This window comes from Oncorhynchus mykiss, chromosome 6 (assembly GCF_057628025.1).
Source record: "Oncorhynchus mykiss isolate SJ-2025 chromosome 6, ASM5762802v1, whole genome shotgun sequence".
Classification (NCBI taxonomy): Eukaryota; Metazoa; Chordata; class Actinopteri; order Salmoniformes; family Salmonidae; genus Oncorhynchus; species Oncorhynchus mykiss.
In genome coordinates, this window is record NC_143027.1 from 61,518,930 (window position 1) to 61,544,812 (window position 25,883).

General features: G+C 42.6%; 1 long non-coding RNA gene across 1 annotated transcript; it reads right to left on the reverse strand.

The window, feature by feature from the left end:
* Positions 1–16,048: 16,048 nt before the first annotated feature.
* Positions 16,049–18,939, reverse strand: LOC149982944 (uncharacterized). Its single transcript, XR_016496958.1, has 3 exons — positions 18,425–18,939; positions 16,648–16,728; positions 16,049–16,537 (listed from the first exon to the last, which is right to left on the reverse strand). It is a non-coding gene; the product is annotated as an uncharacterized LOC149982944 (long non-coding RNA).
* Positions 18,940–25,883: the final 6,944 nt, after the last annotated feature.

The following is a 25,883-nucleotide window of genomic DNA, read 5'->3' on the forward strand; positions in this document are numbered from 1 at the left end:
CATCAAGTCACAAGTTAACTCAGTGTTGCCACTTACCAGTGTTTTCTGAAGGCAGAAAAAGTTATAATAAATAACAAAGGCAATTCCTGGGAGGTGTTATCTTGTGCACTTTCATTATTTACCTACAGCAATTTGCTCAAAAACAGGCACAATGTGTGAACAACCAAAGTGGACAAAATTGTTTTCTAGGGAGAGACAATTTGCTTGTCGTTGAAGGGCCTTACCCAGCCTCAAAGGTGAGCTGGAGCGCTTGCCGTCATACAGTACAGTACTTTCTCATTGTAGGAACTTCAGTCTTTGCTTTTAGTTTTTTTTATCAGTGACCTTTCTACCTTTTAATCACCGATTCCTGCTTGCCTGTACTTTCAATAGAAAAAATCTCCTGGTCTGTAGTTTTCAAAGAACATGTTGGATAAACTGTATGACAGTGTGAAGATTGACCTTTGTGATGTGTTTGATGATGTATAAATGCAACATGGACACATGAGTCGAAGATGGTGAAAGTGATTGTATGCTAATATAATCTAGTTGGGTCTAACTTGAATACTGCCTGCAGCCTCACAAAATGTGAGATTGGCACAGACCAGTGAATCATCATCCACTGTAATTGAATCAAGTGGCCCTCTTCCTGAGTTATATTTAGGGCAGCCAGTTGGAGACACAGGCCATGTTATCCAATCAGAACACTTGAAAGGCTCATTTTTCCACACTTGGAGTAAAAAGTACATATTTTCTTTCGGAATGTATTGTAGTAAAAGTAAATGTTGTCAAAAATATCAATAGTAAAGTACAGATACCCCAAAAAGTAATTTAAAGTATTTTTACTTATGTACTTTACAGCACTGTCTGAGTCTAACATAAAACATACAAGTTTATATAGGCCTAGTCATCTAAAATCAAGATTCATAGGCTACAAAAATATAGATAACCTGTGGCACTGAGACATAAAAGGGAAATACATTTACACTGAAACATCAGGTCAGTGATACTGATAAACCTGAAAGAAACAGATGGTTCGGCCTCCTCTGATGCATTCCTCATATTCATTCCTCATATCTTATCTCTGTAATGTACAGATAGCTCCTGGTCTCATGACAAAGTTATTTGTTACTAAACATGGTCCATAGATGAAATCCTTACAAACCTGGGAATTCCTGAGAAAATGTAGAATCGTTTCAGGCCCATCCGTATATTATGATCAAATCAAATCAAAGTTTATTTGTCACGTGCGCCGAATACAACAGGTGTAGTGAAATGCTTACTTACAGGCTCTAACCAATCGTGCAAAAAAGGTATTAGGTGAACAATAGGTAAGTAAAGAAATTAAACAACGGTAAAAAGACAGGCCATATACAGTAGCGAGGCTATAAAAGTAGCGAGGCTACATACAGACACCGGTTAGTCAGGCTGATTGAGGTAGTATGTACATGTATATATGGTTAAAGTTACTATGCATATATGATGAACAGAGAGTAGCTGTAGCGTAAAAAATAGGGGTTGGCGGGTGGTGGGTGGCAGGTGGCGGCACACAATACAGATAGCCCGGTCAGCCAATGTGCGGGAGCACTGATTGGTCGGCCCAATTGTTGGATATATGTTGGGGGGTGAGAGTCCTCTCTAACTTCCTCACAGTAAGAGCTCTTTCTGAGAAATGACTCCTCTACCATGTCATCCTTTAGAGTGGGCAGCATGGCAACATTTATCACTCAGATCAGTGTGACATCTGCCATGACTGATAAAGTGAGAGAGAGCGGGAGTACACTTTTTCCAAAAGTGTCTTCTTTTCTATCCTTGTTTGGTGAATAGTGTCAGTAAAAAAAATCGATTAATACCTAAAGGTGAAGTCCGAGATGAAGTCCTATTATCCCATCTTATATGTTTGACTCCTATTGGTGTACCACAAAGTCACATCACTTTATCTGAGTTGTAATCAAACTTGTATGCAAGTCACATGCTACAGTATGTAACGAACACAAATCAAACACACAAACAAGTCTTGTCTTTAAAAGAGGACTTGTACGCATAGCAGACGATGTGACATTCCACAAATGTTAGGTTTAGTCAGCCTCTATGTCTTGAGTTAGCATTGATTACAGTTGTAAAATGTGTATACTTCATATTTAGACATTCTGTAGTCTCTGATTTGTAGGCCTTAAATCCCTGGCAGGGATGTTTTTTTGTGGTTGCAGGGCAGAATCTGTAGCTCAGGTGCAGTCCCCAAATCAGTAGGGGAAACCAGCTGAAAGCCTTCTGAGGCATGGCCATCAATAACTCTCAGGGACTGGGCTCAGAATGGAGGGGGGTGGCCGAACATCCGCATGTGGAGCGATTAAAACTATGTTGTGAAAAACTTCCATTAATAAGATATGTGCATTATGGACAAGAGCATCCGCTCAGCTTGAAATAAAAAATTCATACCGAGGAGAGATAGCTTGCAGAAAAGCGCCTCCTGAAATAAAACATGGACCCTTGGAGGCACATTAGCGGTATCAATAAATCAGGAAATAAAAGGCAAGTTTCAAATGAATAAAGGGCAGTTCTGTCGCTTATCCCCTGCAGGTACAGTAGAAAAGTATGAAAATGTATGCACTCAATACTGAGCGTCTGCTAAACGACTAAAATATAAATTGAAAAATGTTGATGTACTCTGAGCTATGAGATTTTCAATTAAATCCGATAGAGGCCGACACTTCTTTTTCCGTACACCCTGTATCAGGCTTACAGGAGAAAACTGGATGTACAGTATATATTTTACTTCCTACTCAGACACTTCCTTTGTTTCTCTTTAGTTGTAGGCACATTATGCTAGATAAACTCATCCAACAATGAGTATTTCTTTCACAAGCTTTGCAATAGGTATTTAATATCAAACAAAAACATTTTAAAGAGTAACAATTATGAAACTGCTCTCAACTGCTGCTATTATGTGCTAGACATCACTAAATGGTTTACTAAGTGCCTAGTATTTGCAGAGAACATTATAATCTCTGAACAATTATGCTTTAGAATAATGAAGACACTCATAATTGTTCAGTGATTGCAAAGTAATCAATACTTATTATTGCCATTATCCATTTTCATGTGCTTATATTACTAATACGCAAAATAGCTGAGGCTTCCAGTAGCATTTACATAAATCAGAGAAGGAAAAAATGCAATTCAAAGTATAAATTGTCCAAGCCAAAGTATGTCCAGAGGGTATGACTACAGCTAAGAGTCTTAAAAGACGAGAGAGAAGTAAAGATGCGTTGGTAGCTCTTAATGGCACTGTTCCACTGCAGGGCCACGCCGGGCCTTGAATATCAGCGTTTCCATTTCATTTCCATGTGCCCATGGCCAGCTTGAATCCTGGAACCAAGCAGGATACTGACCTTAAACCAAGTAGGCCGGTGGGTGGGGTTACAAATGGCAGTACTCAATGATAGGTCCCGCACAATAATGTTGTTATTAGGTACAGTACAAAAACGGTACAGCCACAGACAGAACTTGGTACAGCTACTGTACACTAATGAACAACTCCAAAGCTAAAACTGAATAATGGAAGCAGCAAATTGGTCAGTTGGAGACGCTTATGCGCACCTGGGCAGACTCCAGCATCCAGAGGTAACTGGATTCTTCCACCAGGGATGAAAAGGTATTCAAAAGAAATTGAGAAACTCAAACAAGAATATAAAAATATAAGACCACACAACAACAAAAGTGTATCAGATAGAGATATTTGAAACCATGATGACGCCGAGCAGCAATGATCAGCATGGTAATACATTGTTTTTAGCCAAATTACTATCTAGCTAGCAACCAATGTCTTCAGCATAGCTAGCTGTAGCGTGTGAGAGTGAGAGTGAGCACTGCGCGAGACCTGAACCAGGGTTGACAACTTGTCATATAAACATCAGTGGAGGCTGGTGACTTGAAACATTGAGGAGGATGGGAGACCCACGGTATAGGCATGGAATGCATAGACACTAAGAAAACTCTGGACCCTATAAGGTATGGCAGTGATTAAAAGTTTATAAAATGTTTTTGTATGGGCGGGAATGATGGGAACAGTTTTTTCTAATCACATCGTTTAAAAAACTCCTGGCCCTGGGGGGGCCTTATATTTTCTACCTTATATTTGCTCATATAAATGATATTTAGACTAGATCAGGAGGGTGATTTCCTCCACCCAGACACATAGACAACAACTGATAGACAATAGAACTCAGTACCCCCACCCCCGGGGCGCCACCTGGCGTCCTACACAGGCGCATACCTGGTTGACCAGGGTGCCGGCGGTGGAAGTCAATGATGAGTTAGCTGGGTCCAGGATGTCTCTAGCGGGGACCCAGCACCTCTCCTCATGGGCCATAACCCTCCCAGTCAACCAGGTACTGGAACCCCTGCCCTGCAGTCGAACACTCAGGGGGTGTCTTACCGTTTACATCGGATGGCCATCGATGACACGTGGCAGAGGGATGGGCCTGGAAACAGAAGACAAAGGGCTGTGAGACACAGGCTTAAACCTAGACACATGGAACGTAGGGTGAATATGGAGGGTACAGGGTAACAAAAGACAAACTCCTTCAGTGCCATCTTGACCGCCAGGAGTTCTCGGTTACCCATGTCGTAGTTTCTTTCTGCAGAGTTGAGACGATGGGACAGGAAGGCACAAGGATGAAGCCTTTGGTCCTGAATTGATCACTGGGACAGGATAGCCCCCACTCCAACGTCAGAAGCATCGACCTCAACCACGAACTGACGGAACAAGTCCGGATGGACAAGGATGGGGGCCGTAGTGAACCAGCGCTTCAGGTCCACAAAGGCTCTGTCAACCGCTGGGGACCATGTGAATGGTACCTTGGGAGAGGTGAATACCGAGAGGGGGGCCGCCAGGGTGCTGTAGCCGTGAATGAAACACTGAACATTTCTTTCAGTGATGACATATCCCAGAAAGGAGAGGGTAGAACGGTGGAACTCGCATTTCTCCACTCCACAAATAACTGGTTCTCTAGGAGGCGCTGAAGGACTTGTCGAACATGGAGGATGTGTTCTTGGGCAGAACGGGAAAAAAACAGAATGCCGTCAAGGTAGACGAACATGTCCCAGAGCACATCGTTTACAAGGCCTGGAAGACCGCGGGGGCGTTGGTGAATCCAAATGGCATGACCAGGTACTCATAATGTCCGCTGGCAGTGTTGACGGCTGTCTTCCACTCATCCTCTTTGCGTATCCGAACCAGGTGGTAGACATTCCGAAGGTCCAAGAAGATGGTAGCCCCCTGGAGAGGTTTGAAAGCCGAGGAGAGGAGTGGTAGGGGGTAACCATTCTTGATCATTATGTCATTAAGGCCCTGGTAGTCAATGCACGGACACAGGGTCTTGTCCTTCTTTTACACAAAGTTAAACCCTTCACCGTCAGGGGATGCAGAAGGACGGATGCCTCCAGCAGCCAGAGAGTCCTCAATATACTTCTCCATGGCTTTGGTTTCTGGGCCGGATAGGGAATATAGCTGACCACGAGGCGGTGTGGTGCCTGGGAGAAGGTCAAATGCACAATCGTAGTGGCAATGCGGGGGAAGAGAAGTAGTCCGTGCCTTGCTGAAGACCTCCAAGAGGTCATGGTACTCTGCGGCAGAGAAATGCGCGTCTTGACTTAAGCCCTGAGGAGGCCATCTCGGGGAAGTCTGCACTGCTTTGAGGCAATGGGAAGGGCAGAACGGACTCCAACAAAGGATTGAACTTATGGTCCAGTCAATAACGGGGTTGTGTTTTTGGAGCCAAGAAAATCCCAACACAACAGGAACATGGGGGAACTCAATGAGTAGAAGCTGTATAGCCTCACTGTGATTTCCTGAAAACCGCAGATTAACAGGAACAGTGGGTAACTCTGCCAATGGAGCGGCCTTCCAGTGCTCTAGCTTCCATGGGAACAGAGAGGAGTTGAGTGGGGATACCTAATTCAGAAACTAGGGTAGCGTCCATAAAACTCTTATCAGCCCCAGAGTCAATGAGCACCCGGAGAGACTTAGACTGGGCTCCCCACAGCAGTATCGCGAAAAAAGGAGTGCGGTTGATGGGAATTAGAGGATTCCCAGTCTGGCTCACCAGAGTGCTTGTACCTAATAACGAAATAGGTCTCTTAACCGAAATGGGTCTCTGAAGCCATGAATGAGTGAGTTACTAAGTTTATGTAGGTGCCGAGGCTATATGACTGTGCCGTCAACTTGATTATTTAGCAGACATCACCTGCTTATATTCGGTCAAAACATATATCTTTAGAAATCATGGAATATAATTGGACATTTTTGTTTCTCCATGCTTGTCTCAGAGTATCACGAAACGATGCTGAAATAGCGGGTAGGCTATATATAACGATATTTTGGAGATTATATAATTCTCCAAAAAATGTAACTGAGTGATTGTAATCTGAAAAAATAACAAAATTATATTTATAAAGGCCAAAATATTGATTTATGTTTTTAGAGGGAGAGAAACCAAGGACATCCCGACCAGCCAAACCCTCCCCTTAACCAGATGACGGTGGGCCAATTGTGCATCACCCTATGGGACTCCCAATCATGGGCAGATGTGATACAGCCTGGATTCAAACCAGGTACTGTAGTGATGCCTCTTACACTGAGATGCAGTGCCTTAGACCACTGCACCACTTGGGAGCCATGACCAATATGTCCAATATATATTGTCCTGCTAATAGCCCATCCTAGAAATGTTATATGCAGAATTCCCAGCCTGCTACGCTTGTGAAAAACACTGTTAATAATAATAATAATAATTTTCCCCCTACCGCATGTAAACGTTTCTGTTTTTTAAATTAAATTAGTATATTTGAGTTTAACCACAATATTTGATGTATTATTTGTTTTGTGTTTTCTGGTGCATTAAACTGAAATTGCAACCAATCACGGCCGGTTGTGATACAGCCAACCTAACTAAGAAATACATTTGACGATAGAATTCTCCCCCTACCCTCCTTCTAGGCATGTCTATTGTCCTGGTAATAGCCCTGCTAATAGCCATAATGGCGATGTACAAGGTGACCGTGTGTTTGAAAGAGGATTTTCCAGTAAGCAACAATTTGTTACCTTCATTAGCCTACTTTGTCCCAATATTTCTGTCATTCAGTGATATTTATTTCCATAGTAATTTGATATGGATCCATACCTAAATAAACATCTGCATTTTGAAACAGTATTTTATCATTATTTTATGAACGAAAGCATAAAGATGCTGATGAATAAATATAGTACTGTACTGTATATGCTTATCCAACAGTTTGGGGTTAGATGAGGTCACCCACACGTACTTTAAACATTTGGATAATAAAGCATTTAAAGCATTTTGAAGATAGAAGTCGCCTGCATTTGTTTATTAGGCTACTGTGTAGTCTGACAAGTAAACATAGCCTACAGTACATACTGTAGTAAACATGGTAAAATGCCTAATTCCTGACATAACGGTGAGCAGGCCATGTCCAGAATTTCTCGTGACCTCAAATACTCATTAACTCTGTCTTTAATGCTTTTTCAGATTGCATCAGTCATGGATATTAACACCCGGAGGTTCAATGGCAAGCCACATTTGCCTCGGGATCCATCCCAGTTGGTATTCTGTGTCCACTCGTGGTATCTCTCTTCGGTTACACATCCTTGGAATAGTAGAACAGCATAACGGTCCGGACGGCCCTTGCTGTGCCTGGTGAGCAGTTGGTCAAGTTCTGTTGTCAGAAGAGGAATGGAAATGTCAGGATGAACCGACGACCTGATGAACCCGCCACGTATGTTGAGTTCCAGAGCTCACAGGTGTACCTGGCATGGATTGTGACTCCATCTCATTCCTCGCCCTCTTCAACACGTCATTCTCTGCTTGACTCTCCGCCAATAGCGCCTGACTCTGGACCAATGCATCAGCTGTCGCCCGTATCTCTGCCTTCAGACAATGTTTCTCTTTCTGCTGGTCTGCCTTCAATGACTCGAACTCGGTCTTCAAAGTTTGAATCTGATCCATGTGCATCTTCATCAAATGAGCAGAATGGTACTGCCCTGAGCCGCCATCGATTACAGTGGCCTATGATAGAAATGGTAGATCAATTAAGAATTTAAAGTGACTCCAACACACAAATGCTGCGTACACATGATAAGGATATAGCAAAACTAACCTCTTTCTTAGCAACCATGTATGCTCTGCAAAAACACATGAATGTTTTTAGTACACAATTATTATTATTTATTTTTATTTAAATTGAACCTTTATTTAATTATTTGATTTTATTATACAGTATGCCTACACATTGATAGTCTATTTACATTTTTGTTTAAGAAAATGCACTGAAACCAAAATACATTCAGTTTTGGTGATCCTCTCAGCTCCGGCTCATTTTCAAGTCCTCCTAAAAATCCTAACCCTGGAAAGGGTAGCACCATAGAAAGAAGCTGGCTTGATGAAAACGATGTCCATTTCAACCGTAGGCCTTCTAAAAAATGTGTTCACATCTGTTATCACTATTATTTTTTTGATTGATTAATTCCAGTGAATAATTTCTTATTAAAAATGTATATGTAACATGTACCCTGGGAGTCGGGAAGCAAGTACAGAAAGTGACTTTAATAAAAAATAACACAAGGAATAAAACAAGAAAGACGAGTAGTGTACATACATGAAACACTGAAAGAGAAACAGTAATGACTCGGGAAATAACCAAAGGGAGTGACATATAGTTGAAGTCAGAAGTTTATACACACTTAGGTTGGAGTCATTAAAGCTAGTTTTTCAACCACTCCACAAATTTCTTGTTAACTAACTATAGTTTTGGCAAGTCGGTTAGGACATCTACTTTGTGCATGACACAATTAAGTTTTCCAACAATTGTTAACAGACAGATTATTTCACTTTTAACTCGCTGTATCACAATTCCAGTTGGTTAGAAGTTTACATACACAAAGTTGACTGTGCCTTTAACAGCTTGGAAAATTCCAGAAAATGATGTTGTGGTTTTAGAAGCTTCTGATAGGCTAATTGACATCATTTGAGTCGATTGGAGGTGTACCTGTGGACGTATTTCAAGGCCAACCTTCAAACTCAGTGCCTCTTTGCTTGACATCATGGGAAAATAACAAAATAAATCAGACAAAACCTCAGAAAATAAATTGTAGACCTCCACAAATCTGGTTCATCCTTGGGAGCTATTTCCAAGCACCTGAAGGTACCACATTCATCAGTACAAACAATAGTACGCAAGTATAAACACCATGGGACCACGCAGTCGTCATACCGCTCAGGAAGGAGACACGTTCTGTCTCCTAGAGATGAACGTACTTTGGTGTGAAAAGTGCAAATCAATCCCAGAACAACAGCAAAGCACATTGTGAAGATATCCACAGTAAAACGAGTCCTATATCGACATAACCTGAAAGGCCACTCAGCAAGGAAGAAGCCACTGCTTCAAAACCGCCCTAAAAAAAGCCAGACTATGGTTTGCATCCGCACATGGGGACAAAGATTGTACTTTTTGGAGAAATGTCCTCTGGTCTGATGAAACAAAAATATAACTGTTTGGCCAAAATGATACTTGTTTTGATGGGAGGAAAATAGGGGAGACTTGCAAGCTGAAGAACATCATCCCAACCGTGAAGCACAGGGGTGGCTGCATCATGTTGTGGGGATGCTTTGCTGCAGGAGGGACTGGTGCACTTCACAAAATAGATGGCATCATGAGGATGGAAAATTTGGTGGCTATATTGAAGCAACATCTCAAGACATCAGTCAGGCTGTTAAAGCTTGGTCGCAAATGGGTCTTCCAAATGGACAATGACCCCAAGCATACATCCAAAGTTGTGGCAAAATGGCTTAAGGACAACAAAGTCAAGGTATTGGAGTGGCCATCACAAAGCTCAATCCTATAGAACATTTGTGGCCAGAACTGAAAAAATGTGTGCAAGCAGGGAGGCCTACAAACCTGACTCCGTTACACCAGCACTGTCAGGAGGAATGGAGGGGTACCCGAAAAGTTTCACCCAAGTAAACAATTTAAAAACAATTCTACCAAATTCTAATTGAGTGTATGTAAACTTCTGACCAACTGCGAATGTGATGAAAGAAATAAAAGCTGAAATAAATCATTATGCGATGGAAGCTATCAAATCATTCAGAATTGTTTTCAACATCCAGAAAAGACAGTCGAAAGTTAGAAATATTCAGCAAGTAAAGCATCGTAACGTGCAATTACCTCTGCAACCTCCTTGTAGTTGCCCTTGTTGGCGGGACTTTCCCTCTCGTTGTGTCCTCTGAAAGCAAATTCTTGAATGCTCAAAAATGCAGTAGTGTTGATCAGCCACTTGAGAACATTCACGTTTCTTCTTACTTTCTCGTGGTTTTGCAGTTTGAATACGCAGACCTTCGTCATAATCAATGCAGCTTTTTCCCAGAAGCTTGAATCTGATGTGGGCATTTATATGCTCCCTGCTTTTGTTTTGCCATTTAGCTGAATAATCAATGTTCTTCAGGTCACTATGCCCACCTTTCGACCAAGGCTTTCCAAAAATCAGGCAAGGCCAGCAATACAAGCGGCTTGATGAAAGGCTCCCTGTTAACCAGCTATACTTTTGAACCCACTTGGTAGTGAACACCCTCCCCTTTTCATCCTCCTTCATGAAACTGATCTCAGGCAGAGGTTGACCCTCACTTTTCATTCTCACCTTTTCCGTGTACCCCAGAGAATGAAAGGGGTTCTTCAACAACAAGTCCATAACATTCTCAGCAGAGTTGGCCATTCTACCATTCTGGTGGAGAAAACTCACACTCACGCAAGTCTACTAACTGGACACAAAATAAAGTTCTAAAACCAAGAAAACAATTTAGAATATACCTTTATAATATATCTCATGTAATTTGAAAAAACTAATTTAATAGTAAAATCCAAAAAATGCTCAACTATCACGCTGCATCTCTAGCCAACAATGTCACCAAGCTTCTCAACACATAGAACCCCCATAATGCTCTGTGGCACAATCTCCATCTCCATCTCCAGTTCATTCTCTGATCCTAATTCTGTGATTGGATGGACAACATGTCAGTTCATACTGCAAAAGTTTTGATTGTTTGGAGGACATCCCCTGGAAGTGGTCGTTATGTCTATGGAAGGAGGTGAGGCCTACTAGCCTCCTAGGTTTTGTATTGAAGTCAATGTAGCCAGATGAGGACGGAAGCTAGCTGTCCTCCGGCTACACCATGGTGCTACCCCAGACAGTGCTGTTGAAGTTACTGTAGACCTTCATTGAAAAACAGCGTATTTCAATCAATTATTTGGTGACATATGAATATATTTAGTATAGTGTTATCTAAAAAGGATAACTTCTTTCACGATTTCTATTAACTTCCACTGAGGATATAGGAATTTACATATAAAACTGTTACATTGATTCTGTCACACTCTGATCTGTTTCACCTGTCTTTGTGATTGTCTCCACCCACCTCCAGGTGTCACCCATCTTCCCCATTATCCCCTGTGTATTTATACCTGTGTTCTCTGTTTGTCCGATGCCAGTTTGTCTTGTTTGTTCAAGTCAACCAGCGTTTTGTGTCTCAACTTCTGCTTTCCCAGTCTCTCTTTTCTCGCCCTCCTGGTTTTGACCCTTGCCTGTCCTGACTCCGAGCCCGCCTGCCTGACCACTCTACCTGCCCCTGACCCTGCCTGCCGACCTGTACCTTTGCCCCCCTCTGGATTACCAACCTCTGCCCCACCCTGACCCTGCCTGCTGCCCGGTACCATTGCCCCACCTCTGGTTTACTGACCCCTGCCTGCAGTTGGGATATTAAACTATTGTTTATTCGACATGGTCTGCATCTGGGTCTTACCTTCATACCTGATCAATTCAATGAATCATATTCTGACCCAAGACCTTTATTATTTGCATAACTGGTGTATCTAGTTGGTAGATCTGGTTGGCCCCGCACTGGCCTTTGCAGGATAATATTTAATACATTTGACGAGACAATACATGGTTGGAGAAAAAAACTGCACTCACACTGGCTGCCCTCAGGTTTGCTTTGGAGTCTGTATGTAACGATTTTCTTATTCATCTGACGAGGAGTATGAAATATCGGACCAATGCACAGCGTGGTAAGTGTCCATAATGTATTTATTAAACTGAACACAGAATACAAATAAAAACAGAGAAATAAATGAAAACTGAAACAGTTCTGTATGGAAAACACAGACACAGAAAACAACTGCCCACAACCCATAGACTGAAAACAGGCTGCCTAAGTATGGTTCTCAATCAGAGATAACGATTGTCAGCTGCCTCTGATTGGGAACCATACCAGGCCAAACACATAGAAATAAAAAACATAGAACACAAAACATAGAATGCCCACCCCAACTCACGCCCTGACCAAACTAAAATAGAGACATAAAAAAGGAACTAAGGTCAGGACGTGACACTGTAACTTATCATTCCTGTACTGTACATGCAATTACTTCTGCCTATATATTTTCCTAAGGAAGAGAAAACACACTGCAAGCACAACCAGCAAATACCTGAATTTCATGAGGGAGACTGAGGCCTCATACCTGGAGACACTTGTGGTCCAGCGTCAGCAGCAGGATCAGCACTTCAATCATCTATGTGAAGATGAGGCAGCAGCCAGCGCAGCAGACAGGACAGCCAGGGTGGCTACGTGGGACTCACAGTGTCGTTTAACAACAGCTTCATAGCTGTATTTGGAAAGTTTGTCCAAGCCATAAAACAACATAAGACACCAGCAGCAGACATTTCAATATTTTAAACATAATGTTCTTATGTAAAATGCTTTGTTTTTATTCACTTAAATTTGCACTACACCAAAAGCATTGTGAATTTGGTTTTCAATTATTGTTAATTGAATTTAGCCTATTGTTAAAAAATGAAAATAATGTACATTTAGCTAATTTTGTGGATTTTAAATGTAGGAAATAAAGACTAGATATACTATGATTTACACACTTTTATTGAACTACAATCACACATTGGTTGAAGATAGAATATACAATAGTGTCGTAGGGTATTCCCAGCGGATAAAAACTAAAAACTTAAAAGACGGTGCACTACCATTCAAAAGTTTGGGGTCACTTAGAAATAACCTTGTTTTTGAAAGAAAGCTAATTTTTTGGTCATTAAAATAACATAAAATTGAAATACAGTGTAGATATTGTTAATGTTGTAAATGACTATTGTAGCTGGAAATGGCAGATTTTTAAATGGAATATCTACATAGGCGTACAGAGGCCCATTATCAGCAACCGTCATTCCTGTGTTCCAATGGCTCGTTGAGTTAGCTAATCCAAGTTTATAATTTTAAAAGGCTAATTGATCATTAGAAAACCCTTTTGCAATTATGTTAGCACAGCTGAAAAACTGTTGTTCTGATTAGAGAAGCAATACAACTGGCCTTCTTTAGATTAGATGAGATTAGTTGAGTATCTTGAGCATCAGCATTTGTGGGTTCGACCTGTCGACCTATCCCTCAATGTAACCAAGACTAAGGAGTTAATTGTGGACTACAGGAAAAAGAGGACCGAGCACGCCCCCATTCTCATCGACGGGACTGTAGTAGATGTGTACTGGAGGCGAAGTCAGGTGCAGGAGAGCAGAGTGAAGTGAACAGGCGCACACTTTATTCCGGTAAAATATAATAAGCACAAACAACGTGCCCAAAACACGGAACATAGACAAATGTCTGGCGCGTAACAAACACACCAATAGACAAAATACACGTAACACAAACAATCTTACACAAAGACATGATGGGTAACAGAGGAATAAATACATGTCAATTGATTGTGGAATGAAAACCAGGTGTGCAGGGAACAAGACAAAACAAATGGATACATGAAAAATGTAGCGGCGATGGCTAGAAAGCCGGTGACGTCGACCGCCGAATGACGCCGAACAAGGAGAGGAGCCGACTTCGGAGGAAGTCGTGACAGGTTGAGAGCTTCAAGTTCCTTGGTGTCCACATCAACAACAAACTAGAATGGTCCAAACACACCAAGACAGTTATGAAGAGGGCACGACAAAGCCTATCCCCCCTCAGGAAACTAAAATGATTTGGCATGGGTCCTGGGATCCTCAAAAGGTTCTACAGCTGCAACATCGAGAGCATGGATGCATCACTGCTTGCTAGGGCAATTGCTCTGCCTCTGACCGCAAGGCACTACAGAGGGTAGTGTGTGCGGCCCAGTACATCACTGGGGCTAAGCTGCCTGCCATCCAGGACCTCTACACCAGGCGGTGTCAGAGGAAGGCACTAAAAATTGTCAAAGACCCCAGCAACCCCAGTCATAGACTGTTCTCTCTACTACCGCATGGCAAGCTGTACCGGAGTGCCAAGTCTAGGACAAAAAGGCTTCTCAACAGTTTTTACCCCCAAGCCATAAGACTCCTGAACAGGTAATCAAATGATTACCCAGACTATTTGCATTGTGTGCCCCCCAACCCCTATTTTTTACGCTGCTGCTACTCTCTGTTCATCCTTTATGCATAGTTACTTTAACTACACATTCATGTACATACTACCTCAATTGGCCAGACCAACCAGTGCTCCAGCACATTGGCTACCCGGGCTATCTGCATTATGTCCCGCCACCCGCCACCCGCCAACCCCCTCTTTTATGCTACTGCTACTCTCTGTTCATCATATATTGTAATGATTTTCGTCCTCCTCTTCTGAGGAAAAGTAGGAAGGATCGGACCAACATGCAGCGTGGTAAGTGTCCATGTTAAATTTATTCAATAACTGAACACTGAAACACAAAGTAAACAAAAGAACAACCGAAACAGTCCTGTCTGGTAGAGACACAGAGACAGAAAACAATCACCCACAAACAAAATGGGGAAAACAGGCTACCTAAATATGATTCTCAATCAGAGACAACGATCGACAGCTGCCTCTGATTGAGAACCATACCAGGCCAAACACAGAAATACAACATAGAAAAAGAAACATAGACTACCCACCCCAACTCACACCCTGACCAAACTAACACAAAGACATAATAAAGGAACTAAGTTCAGAATGTGACATACATGCATAGTCACTTATACCATATCTACATGTACATACTACCTCAATCAGCCTGACTAACCGGTGTCTGTATGTAGCCTCGCTACTTTTATAGCCTCACTACTGTATATAGCCTGTCTTTTTACCGTTGTTTTATTTCTTTACTTACCTATTGTTCACCTAATACCTTTTTTGCACTATTGGTTAGAGCCTGTAAGTAAGCACTTCACTGTAAGGTCTACACCTGTGGTATTCGGCGCACGTGACAAATAAACTTTGATTTGATTGCAGGCTCAAAATGGCCAGAAACAAATAACTTTCTTCTGAAACTCGTCAGTCTATTCTTGTTCTGAGAAATGAAGGCTATTCCATGAGAGAAATTGCCAAGAAACTGGCAACAACGCTGTGTACCATTCCCTTCACAGAACAGAGCAAACTGTCTCTAACCAGAATAGAAAGAGTGTGAGGCCCCGGTGCACAACTGAGCAAGAGGACAAGTACATTAGAGTGTCTAGTTTGAGAAACATATGCATCTCAAGTCCTCATCGACAGCTTTATTAAATAGTTCATCAAAACACCAGTCTCAACGTCAACAGAAAAGAGGCGACTCCGGGATGCTGGCCTTCTAGGCAGAGTTCCTCTGTCCAGTGTCTGTGTTATTTTGCCCATCTTAATATTTAATTTGTATTGGCTAGTCTGAGATATGGGCTTTTTCTTTGCAACTCTGCCTAGAAGGCCAGCATCCTGGAGTGTAAGCTTTTGAACGGAATCAAGGTAAAACCCAAGACTGTGTGAAGTAACAACGTTAACTATAACAACAGGGGCAGGCAAACGACAGGTCAAGGCACGCAGGAGTCGTTAATCCAGAGCAGAGGTCAAGGTACAGGACGGCAGGCAGCCTTAGGGTCAGGTCAGCCAGAGGTCGGTAATCCAGAGGTGGAGAAAAGGTACAGGACGGCAGACAGGCTCAGGGTCAAGGACAGGCAGAGTGGTCAGGCGGGCGGGTACAGGGTCAGGACAGTCAAGGGTCAGGACAGTCGAGGAAAAGGGAGACTGGGGAAAAACAGTAGCTGAGACAAAACGCTGGTTGACTTGAACAAACAAGACGAACTGGCACAAACAGACTGAAAACACAGGTATAAATACCCAGAGGATAAGTGGGGAATATGGGCGACACCGGTGAAGACAAGCACAAGGACAGGTGAAACAGATCAGGGCGTGACAGTGTATGTCTAATGGTAAAATTAACATAAAGGAGTATATAGTAGCACTTTATTAAGCTAAAGACATCAGCATGCATCTCAATTCACCACATCCACCTATCCGCCTATTCCGCATCTGCGTTGGAAGGTGGCCGAGATACAGTGATGGTTGTAAGACCATGAGACATCCCGAAAATCGGTCTTCTCACAAAAATGCCTGTAGCGTCCGAATGGTTATGACAAACACGAAGGTGTTCTCCGTTTTGTTCTACGACCCCAAGTCACAGGATTTGTCTGACAGTAACACACACACAAACAAATGGATGTATGGAGGTGCCAACAAAAATAAGGTATTAAATATGTGTTAAATGTTGTTATATATACATATTTCCTAAGCTTGGTACCAGGCTTGGTCTGTCATGCTAGTAGTTCTGTTGTTGGTCCAGGCGCTTTGTTGTCCAAAGGGTGTTGGTTGAGTTTGGTGCCTGTTAGAGGGAGACAATCACACACAAGAAAGAAAAAATATCTCTTATTAAACATTGTGTTTCTTTGTCAAATGGACACACATCAACTCACCATAGCATAGGTAGAGATGATATAGTTGATTGGGTTGATTAATTATTGTCTGATGTAGGTCAGGAAGTGTTTCTCAAAAGAATGTTTTACTAAATTATTCTTGCAGTATTGAATGAGGACAACTAGCTATTACACAGTCCTGAAATATTACTCTTGCAGTATAGGGTATATGATGTAGGCCTAGGTATGTACAATGTGTACACTATATATACAAATTTGTGGATTCGGCTAATTCAGCCACACCCGTTGCTGACAGGTGTATAACACACAGCCATGCAATCTCCATAGACAAACATTGACAGTAGAATGGTCTGACTGAAAAGCTCAGTGACTTTCAACGTGGCATCGTCATAGGATGCCACCTTTCCAACAGGTCAGTTTGTCAAATTACTGCCATGCTAGAGCTGCCCTGGTCAACTGTAAGCACTGTTATTGTGAAGTGGAAATGTCTAGGAGGAATAATGACTCAGCTGCGAAGTGGTAGGCCACACAAGCTCACAGAATGGTACCGCCGAGTGCTGAAGCGTGTAACGCGTAAAATTTGTCTGTCCTCGTTTGCAACACTCACTACCGAGTTCCAAACTGCCTCTCGAAGCAACGTAAGCACAACAACTGTTCGTCCGGAGCTTCATGAAATGGGTTTCCTTGGCATATCAGCCACACACAAGCCTAAGATCACCATGTGCAATGCCAAGCTTCGGCTGGAGTCGTATCAAGCTCGCCGCCATTGGCTCCTGGAGCACTGGAAACACCTTCTCTGAAGTGATGAATCACAATTCACTTCTGGCAGTCCAAAAGATGAATCTGGAATTGGCGGATGACAGGAGAACTCTACTTGCCCCAATGCATAGTGCCAACTGTAACGTTTGGTGGAGGAAGAATAACGGTCTGGGGCTGTTTTTCATGGTTTGGGCTAGGCCCCTTAGTTCCAGTGAAGGGAATTCTTAACACTTCAGCATACAATGACATTCTTGACAATTCTGTGCTTCCAACTTTGTGGGAACAGTTTGGGGAAGGACCTTTCCCATTTTAGTATTACAATGCCCCCGTGCACAACACAAGGTCCATACAGAAATGGTTTGTCGAGATCGGTGTGGAAGAACATGATTGGCCTGTACAGAACCCTGACCTCAACCTCATCGAAGACCTTTAGGATGAATTGGAACACCGACTGCAAGCCAGGCCTAATCTCCCAACATCAGTGCCCGACCTCACTAATTCTCTTGTCCCCGCAGCAATGTTCCAACATGTAGTAAAAGCCTTCCCAGAAGAGTGGAAGCTGTTATAGCAGCAAAGTGGGGACCAACTCCATCTTAATGGCCCATATTTTGGAATGAGATGTTCGACGAGCAAGTGTCCACATATTTTTAGTCATGTAATGTATCTGTCACAAAGACAAATACACATGATGTAACTAGCTAAATAGATGCATTTTACATACCTCCTAGGGGCCTATAACACAGCATACTGCAAGAGTAATACCGTATTTGCAGGTCTTCAACTTATTGAAAGAAACTGTAATACTGTAGCTGTCCTCATTCCAAAAAGGTTTTGAACAGTTCACAAAGACAGATGCACAACAGCTAGCTAAACAGATAAACATACCTCTCTTGAGCATTACTTTCGACACATAAACTGGTCTGTCAACCGGCTGAAGCAATCCTCTCCTCGCATGATGACACGTTGTGTGTTTCTCTGTCTCTTTTCAGCTGTCTCCTCTCGTTTGCTGCCCACAAACCAAAAAAATGAAAAGGACGGCACAAAATAGCCCAGCTAACTCCACAGTATGTCTCCCTACTCCATACTTAAAAATGGCAGTCACTAGAATAATTTCCACGAGTTAAACCTAGTCCTGTTTCCAGTTCCACTGCAAATGGAAAAATCAACGAAGAACCAACAAGGCTAGTTAGTGCTGGTTCCGGCACGTCACGACCCAGCACGGTTTGGTTCCTCTAGTGGAATTGCGCCATAAATTGCAGGGTAATAGCCTAGTCATCACTATCAGGTGATTATTGCAGTGCCCCATCCTCAGAAGTCAGGTATACTGGCCCTCCTGTGGTTATTTATGGTGGTCTATCTCAACATACCCAGCTGGGGGTGAGATGCATCAATGCACCAGTGAGCTTTGAAAATCTCTCTTCTCCTTCAGACTACCTCCCACCAAATTCCCCATGGGTTTTCTCAGCGGGTTTTGGCAGACACTATGCCTCCTGCCAATAGTTGGCTGTAGGCTCAATAGCAGCACTTTTCTTTACCGAGCTGGGAAGCGGTAGGGAGCATTATAAAGTGAGGGGACAACTTGAGAGGGAGACCAAAGTGATGACCAGAGATGTCCCATTGTCATATTTACATAGACCCTGATATTCATTAAGTTTTCCCTTTTGTCCCTTCCCTCCTTGGTGCTCTTGAGATGATGTGATAGGCCTATCTTTGATCCTGGAGCACGGAGAAAGACCAGCCCTCGCTGTGTCACTCAGAGCAGAGCCAAACAGGCAGACAGCCAGGCGCTTCAGAGACATTCCTTGGCGGATCTACCCCATGTCATCCGACATGCTAAAGTCTCTCTCAGCGTGTAATTACTGATGCAGCCTGGGATATAATTTCATTTCCCCTCAGAGTGTAATTTTTACATGGGTCCCCTCATTGGGCCACCATCACAGGGTGACTTTTATTCCCGACTCATGAAAAAAAGACTCAGTTCATAGTCTTAGAAAAATGTAATGTTATCGTCAGTTTCTAAATTACATAGAAGGTCTCAATGGACCCCATACTAAACATGCAATCAAGGCGTACTACAATTCAAGACTCACAGCAATTATGCAGAAGAGGCCATTTATGTCCCAGTGGTTCCACTAGCACTATTTACGGGCTTCTTTGAAATTGCTTCTTACAGATGCACATACAAATCAAAGTCTTGTTTTTGTTTCATGCACATAACTGCCGGTTCAGCTACCTCTCACAATGTAAATAGCAGCTAATACACTAAGTATACATGCTGTATGTCACAGTAGTGGTGTCCTAGGGCATCCTATTTTTCTACCCTTCTATGACAATACTGTGTAGGTTCTTACTCATCCAAAGACATATAATCAATGTACATTATTGTCACTTAAGTGTTGGTTGAAATGCGTTAGGCGATGAACTTTATTGAAAAATCAACCGCTTACACAGTACAGTGATACTGCAACCTTATACCTGGGGTTTGGGCTTAGCTATGTGTCCAATGTCATCATCCACATCATTCATATTAAAGATATGCTGGTTAGTGCAGCTGTTGCTTCCAATTGGCTCATTCATCCCGCCTCTCCCCTGTAACTATTCCCCAGGTCATTGCTGTAAATGAGAATGTGTTCTCAGTAAACTTACCTGGTTAAATTCGTTTTTTTTAAAATGAGAAATCATTCTCAGCCTTATTCTGACCTTTGGGTGGTTTTGCTTTTTTTTCAGCCACTGATTTAGTTACAATTTCCAAGAAAAGCTATAGAGAATCTATAGAGACTCCTCCGACCCTCCCTGTGGCATGTGATGTGGTAGTGGACAGGGTTAAGAGCTAAGTAGTGTGCTAGAATGTCCTCATTCATCTCCTCCATCTACTCCTTCAATTGAGTTATATGCTTGTTAAAGTTTGTTCTTTATATTTCATGACCATGGGATAAACAGATATTTTATAAACAGTCCAATGAATATGGCAAGCTGGTGCAGATTCACTTGAGAGTAAAGACTGAATGAAAATGAAACACTGTGTTATATATATAAAAAGTAAATGTCTCGCATTGGAAAATTACTATTTAAAGCTCTGTGGCGATAGCACTTTTATTAAATCAGTGTATTATATTATGTGCTCCCATCTTTAAGAAACACCTAGATACTTGCCAGTACTACAGAACATACTGGGTTTTGGGTGGATTCTGACATTTCATCTGACAAGATCTGTAATCTCAGAGAAATTGCAGTTCAGTCAGCTGTATGGAAAATATAGATTATTTTTAGAGAAATTATTCCCCTGATAACCTTGCAAGAGGCAAGGTATATTTTAATAAAGCTTGCCTGTTTGAAGGGTTGTGATGCCCTGCCACACCTCTCCCTACGGTAATGCTGTTATGAAAAACCTTAGTTACTCTCTATACCTGATTTCACATCAAAATAGTTTTCTCCTGACTGCCTCCTGCCCACTTCACTTTGACACGCCCCAAACATTGTCTAACTCAGTGTTTTCCTAAACAGAGAGCTATTAACTGTAGGACACTGAAATAAAAAAGTGCTGAAACATATCATGGGTACACGTTACAGTCATAGTAAAATGTTGACAAGTTCACTGCAGCGAGACAGGAGCTGACATAAAATATGCTTATTTGGGTAGGGTTATAACAAGGAGAGGCCCGGAAGACTCATACAGAGTGTCATACTACTCAAATGAAGAGGCATCTTAGCACACTATGGAATTCAAAAAATATACCTCTTTCCTCTGACAAAGGAGGAAGTTTTGCTTCACTGCGGGCACAGGACTATACAAACCAGCATTCATTTCTGCCAGCGTGATAAAGCAAGATCAGAGCTGACAACGAACTTCTCTTCTTCCGTTTTCCTTCTTTCACAGAGTGATAGAACGTAGACCTAAGACGGAAAGGTCGTCTGATTGCATTATGGGTCACGTAATGAGCCAGTGTTATAGATCCAGGGTTCTGTTGGCACCAGTCGCCTTAGGTAATGCAGTAACACAAAGTCATTACCTGTGTCATTTAGTTTAATGTCCCACATCTCAGTGCTCTTAGAAGGCTTTTATGCTGATTAAAGCCTTGACTGGCACAGACCTTAATACTGCTGTTTCGGTTGTCTACAGATTACTACAATTATTTAGATTCAGTACACTTAGCTTTCTGAACTTTCCCAAAATATATGGTACGAAGGAGAAGCAATTGCCTCTTGCACTTTACTTAGTATCAGCAGTGATTCTTTTAGACCAGTGTTTACATAATTTTTGCAAAACAAGTAGCTAAACATCTCTACTTGAACAATGGAATGTGCTTCAAGTCCAGTGCTGAGATCCCTCATCTAACTACAGTACTACTGACTTGGAATATTCAAAACATGTAGAAATGTGCTCGCCTGTGACCTCGTTTCCAGGTCATCTACAAAACTAACACTGACATAGATATTGAGATAACCATCTTTCTAAATCTCACTTCTTCAAACAATTCCACAATTTTTGGCATGTGACTTCAAGACGAAGATTGTCTGTCTCCAAGTAAGGAATTGGACGTGCATCTGAAAACTAGAAAATATACACAGGGGAGGATTAAACATGAGCTTAATTGAAACCAAACAAAGGTCTCAGAGCCATATACAAGTCACGAGAGGGGAGGAAGATCATCCCAGACTTCCTAGACCAAGGACCACATGAAGTAAATCAGTGCTATTAATAGTGACGTTGATGTAGAAGAACTTGTGATGTAAGGGATGAACAGTGGCCAGGGATTTTTATGGTACTGCTCAAAGCCACACAGCTCTTTTAATAACACCATGCAGCTTGGGATGTGTCTCACCACCCCTCTGCCCCCACATAGCCAGGCCTGTCAGATGAAGTAAGCCAGACGCCATTTCCCTGACTTGCATATTCCGCAGAACATTTCACCTGTGTAATTGATGCGATTGGACGCCTGTCTGCCTGTCTGTCTCAGTATGCTTGACATGTCCTTACGTAACCTAGGCAGCTCTTTCACAATCCTGTCTTGGAAACTGCAGTATGATGATTGGATTATTGGACAAAAACATACACTGAGTATACAAAACATTAAGAACACCTGCTCTTTCCAGACAGATCAGGTGAATCCAGGTGAAAGAAATTATCCCTTATTGATGTCACTTGTCCACTTCAATCAGTGTAGATAAAGAGAGGAGACAGGTTAAAGAAGTCCTTCAGACAATTTGAGACATGGAGACATGGATTGTGTATGTAGGCCATTCAGGAGGTAAATGGGAAAGAAAAATATTTAAGTGCCAATGAAGAGGTTTTGTTAGTAGGTGCTAGGCGCATCGGTTTGTGTCAAGAACTTCAACGGTGCTGGGTTTTTCACGCTCAACAGTTTCCCAGATCTATCAAGAATGGTCCTCCACCCAAAGAACATCCAGCCAATTTGACACAACTGTGGGAAGCATTGGAGTCAACATTGTCCAACATACCCATGGAACACTTTCCACACCATGTAGAGTCCATGCCCCGACAAATTGAGGCTGTTCTGAGGACAAAAGGGAAGAGTGCAACTCAATATTATAATGTTCCTAATGTACAGTATATATGGTATTCAGAGACGTTAAGCTGAAAGGCGGAAAGGAGATGAAAGAGGCAGTGCTAAGGGAATCACAGGCCTGCTTAACGCTGACTGGAGGGTGAACTAGTCAGTGTGTTAGAATGGGTGGGGTTCAATGTAGGTAGGCCTACCCACGACACACTCCTCACTCTCTCCTGTCTGTCGCAGTTCCACCCAACTACTCTGCTGAAGGAGTTCTTTCATCCCAAATCTAATTTTCCAGGCTTCTCTGAGATGATTGACTGTTCACTGTAATCCCATCAGCATCAAGCAGCATTACACTGGAGTCTGACAATGGCAAACAAGACAATAGTAAAAGGTTTAAAATACTATTTTCAGCTCTTTACAGTGCATTTTAATCTAAAACCACACTTCTCGTATCCACACATCTCGTATCAAAGATGGCGTAGCAGTCAGACGTCTTTGTCCTGTCGTGTCCCTTGTATATATAGTTTTACAAATTTTTCGGTCCTACAGTGCCTAGTTCCACTCCCACCCCCCAGGTGCTCTCATTTGTTGACTTCTGTAAACGTAAAATCCTTGGTTTCATGCATGTTAACATTAGAAGCCTACTCCCTAAGTTTGTTTTACTCACTGCTTTAGCACACTCTGCCAACCCAGATGTCTTAGCCGTGTCTGAATCCCGGCTTAGGAAAACCACCAAAAACCCTGAAATCTCCATTGCTAACTATAACGTTTTCCGCCAAGATAGAACTGCCAAAGGGGGCAGTGTTGCAATCTAATGCAAAGATAGACGGCAGAGTTCTGTATTACTATCTAAGTCTGTACCCAAACAATTTGAGCTTCTACTTCTAAAAATTCACCTTTCCAGAAACAAGTCTCTCACTGTTGCCGCTTGCTATAGACCTCCCTCTGCCCCCAGCTGTGCCCTCGATACCATATGTGAATTGATTGCCCCCCACCTATCTTCTGAGCTCGTGCTACTAGGTGACCTAAACTGGGACATGCTTAACACCCCGGCCATCCAACAAACTAAGCTTGATGCCCTCAATCTCACACAGATTATCAATGAACCTACCAGGTACAACCCCAAATAAGTAAACATGGGCACCCTCATAGATGTCATCCTAACTAATTCACCCTCCAAATACACCTCTGCTGTTTTCAATCAAGATCTCAGCGATCACTGCCTCATTGCCTGCATCCGTAATGGGTCTGCGACCAAACGACCACCCCTCATCACTGTTAAACGCTCCCTGAAACACTTCTGCGAGCAGGCCTTTCTAATCGACCTGGCCGGGGTATCCTGGAATGACATTGACCTCATCCCGTCAGTAGATGATGCCTGGCTATTCTTTAAAAGTGCCTTCCTCACCATCTTAAATAAGCATGCCCCTCTCAAAAAATGTAGAACTAGGAATAGATATAGTCCTTGGTTCATTCCAGACCTGTCTGCCCTTGACCAGAACAAAAACATCCTGTGGCGTTCTGCATTAGCATCGAATAGCCCCCGTGATATGCAACTTTTCAGGGAAGTTAGGAAGAAATATACACAGACAGTTAGAAAAGCTAAGGCAAGCTTTTTCAAACAGAAATTTGCATCCTGTAGTACTAACTCAAAAACAGTTCTGGGACACTGTAAAGTCCATAGAGAATAAGAGCACCTCCTCCCAGCTGCCCACTGCTCTGAGGCTAGGAAACACTGTCACCACCGATAAATCCACTATAATTGAGAATTTCAATAAGCATTTCTCTACGGCTGGCCATGCTTTCCGCATGGCTACCCCTACCCCGATCAACTGCCGGCACCCTCCACAGCAAACCGCCAAAGCTCCCACCATTTCTCCTTTACCCAAATCCGGATAGCTGATGTTCTGAAAGAGCTGCAAAATCTGGACCCCTACAAATCAGCCGGGCTAGACAATCTGGACCCTCTCTTTCTAAAGTTATCTGCCGAAATTGTTGCAACCCCTATTACTAGCCTGTTCAACCTCTCTTTCGTATCGTCTGAGATTCCCAAAGATTCCCGCGGTCATCCCCCTCTTCAAAGGGGGTGACACTCTAGACCCAAACTGCTACAGACCTATATCTATCCTACCCTGTCTTTCTAAGGTCTTCGAAAGCCAAGTTAACAAACAGATTACTGACCATTTCGAATCCCACCATACCTTCTCCGCTATGCAATCTGGTTTCAGACCTGGTCATGGGTGCACCTCAGCAACGCTCAAGGTTCTAAACGACATCATAACCACCATCGATAAGAGACATTACTGTGCAGCCATATTCATCGACCTGGCCAAGGCTTTCAACTCTGTCAATCACAACATTCTTATTGGCAGACTCGACAGCCTTGGTTTCTCAAATGATTGCCTCGCCTGGTTTACCAACTACTTCTCTGATAGAGTTCAGTGTGTCAAATCGGAGGGCCTGTTGTCCGGACCTCTGACAGTCTCTATTGGTGTGCCACAGGGTTCAATTCTCGAGACGACTCTCTTTTCTGTATACATCAATGATGTTGCTCTTACTGCTGGTGATTCTCTGATCCACCTCTACGCAGACGACACCATTCTGTATACTTCTGGCCCCTCCTTGGACACTGTTTAACTAACCTCCAGACGAGCTTCAATGCCATACAACTCTCCTTCCGTGGCCTCCAACTGCTCTTAAATGCAAGTAAAACTAAATGCATGCTTTTCAATCGATCACTGCCCGCACCTGCTCGCCCGTCCAGCATCACTACTCTGGACGGCTCTGACTTAGAATACGTGGACAACTACAAATACCAGGGTGTCTGG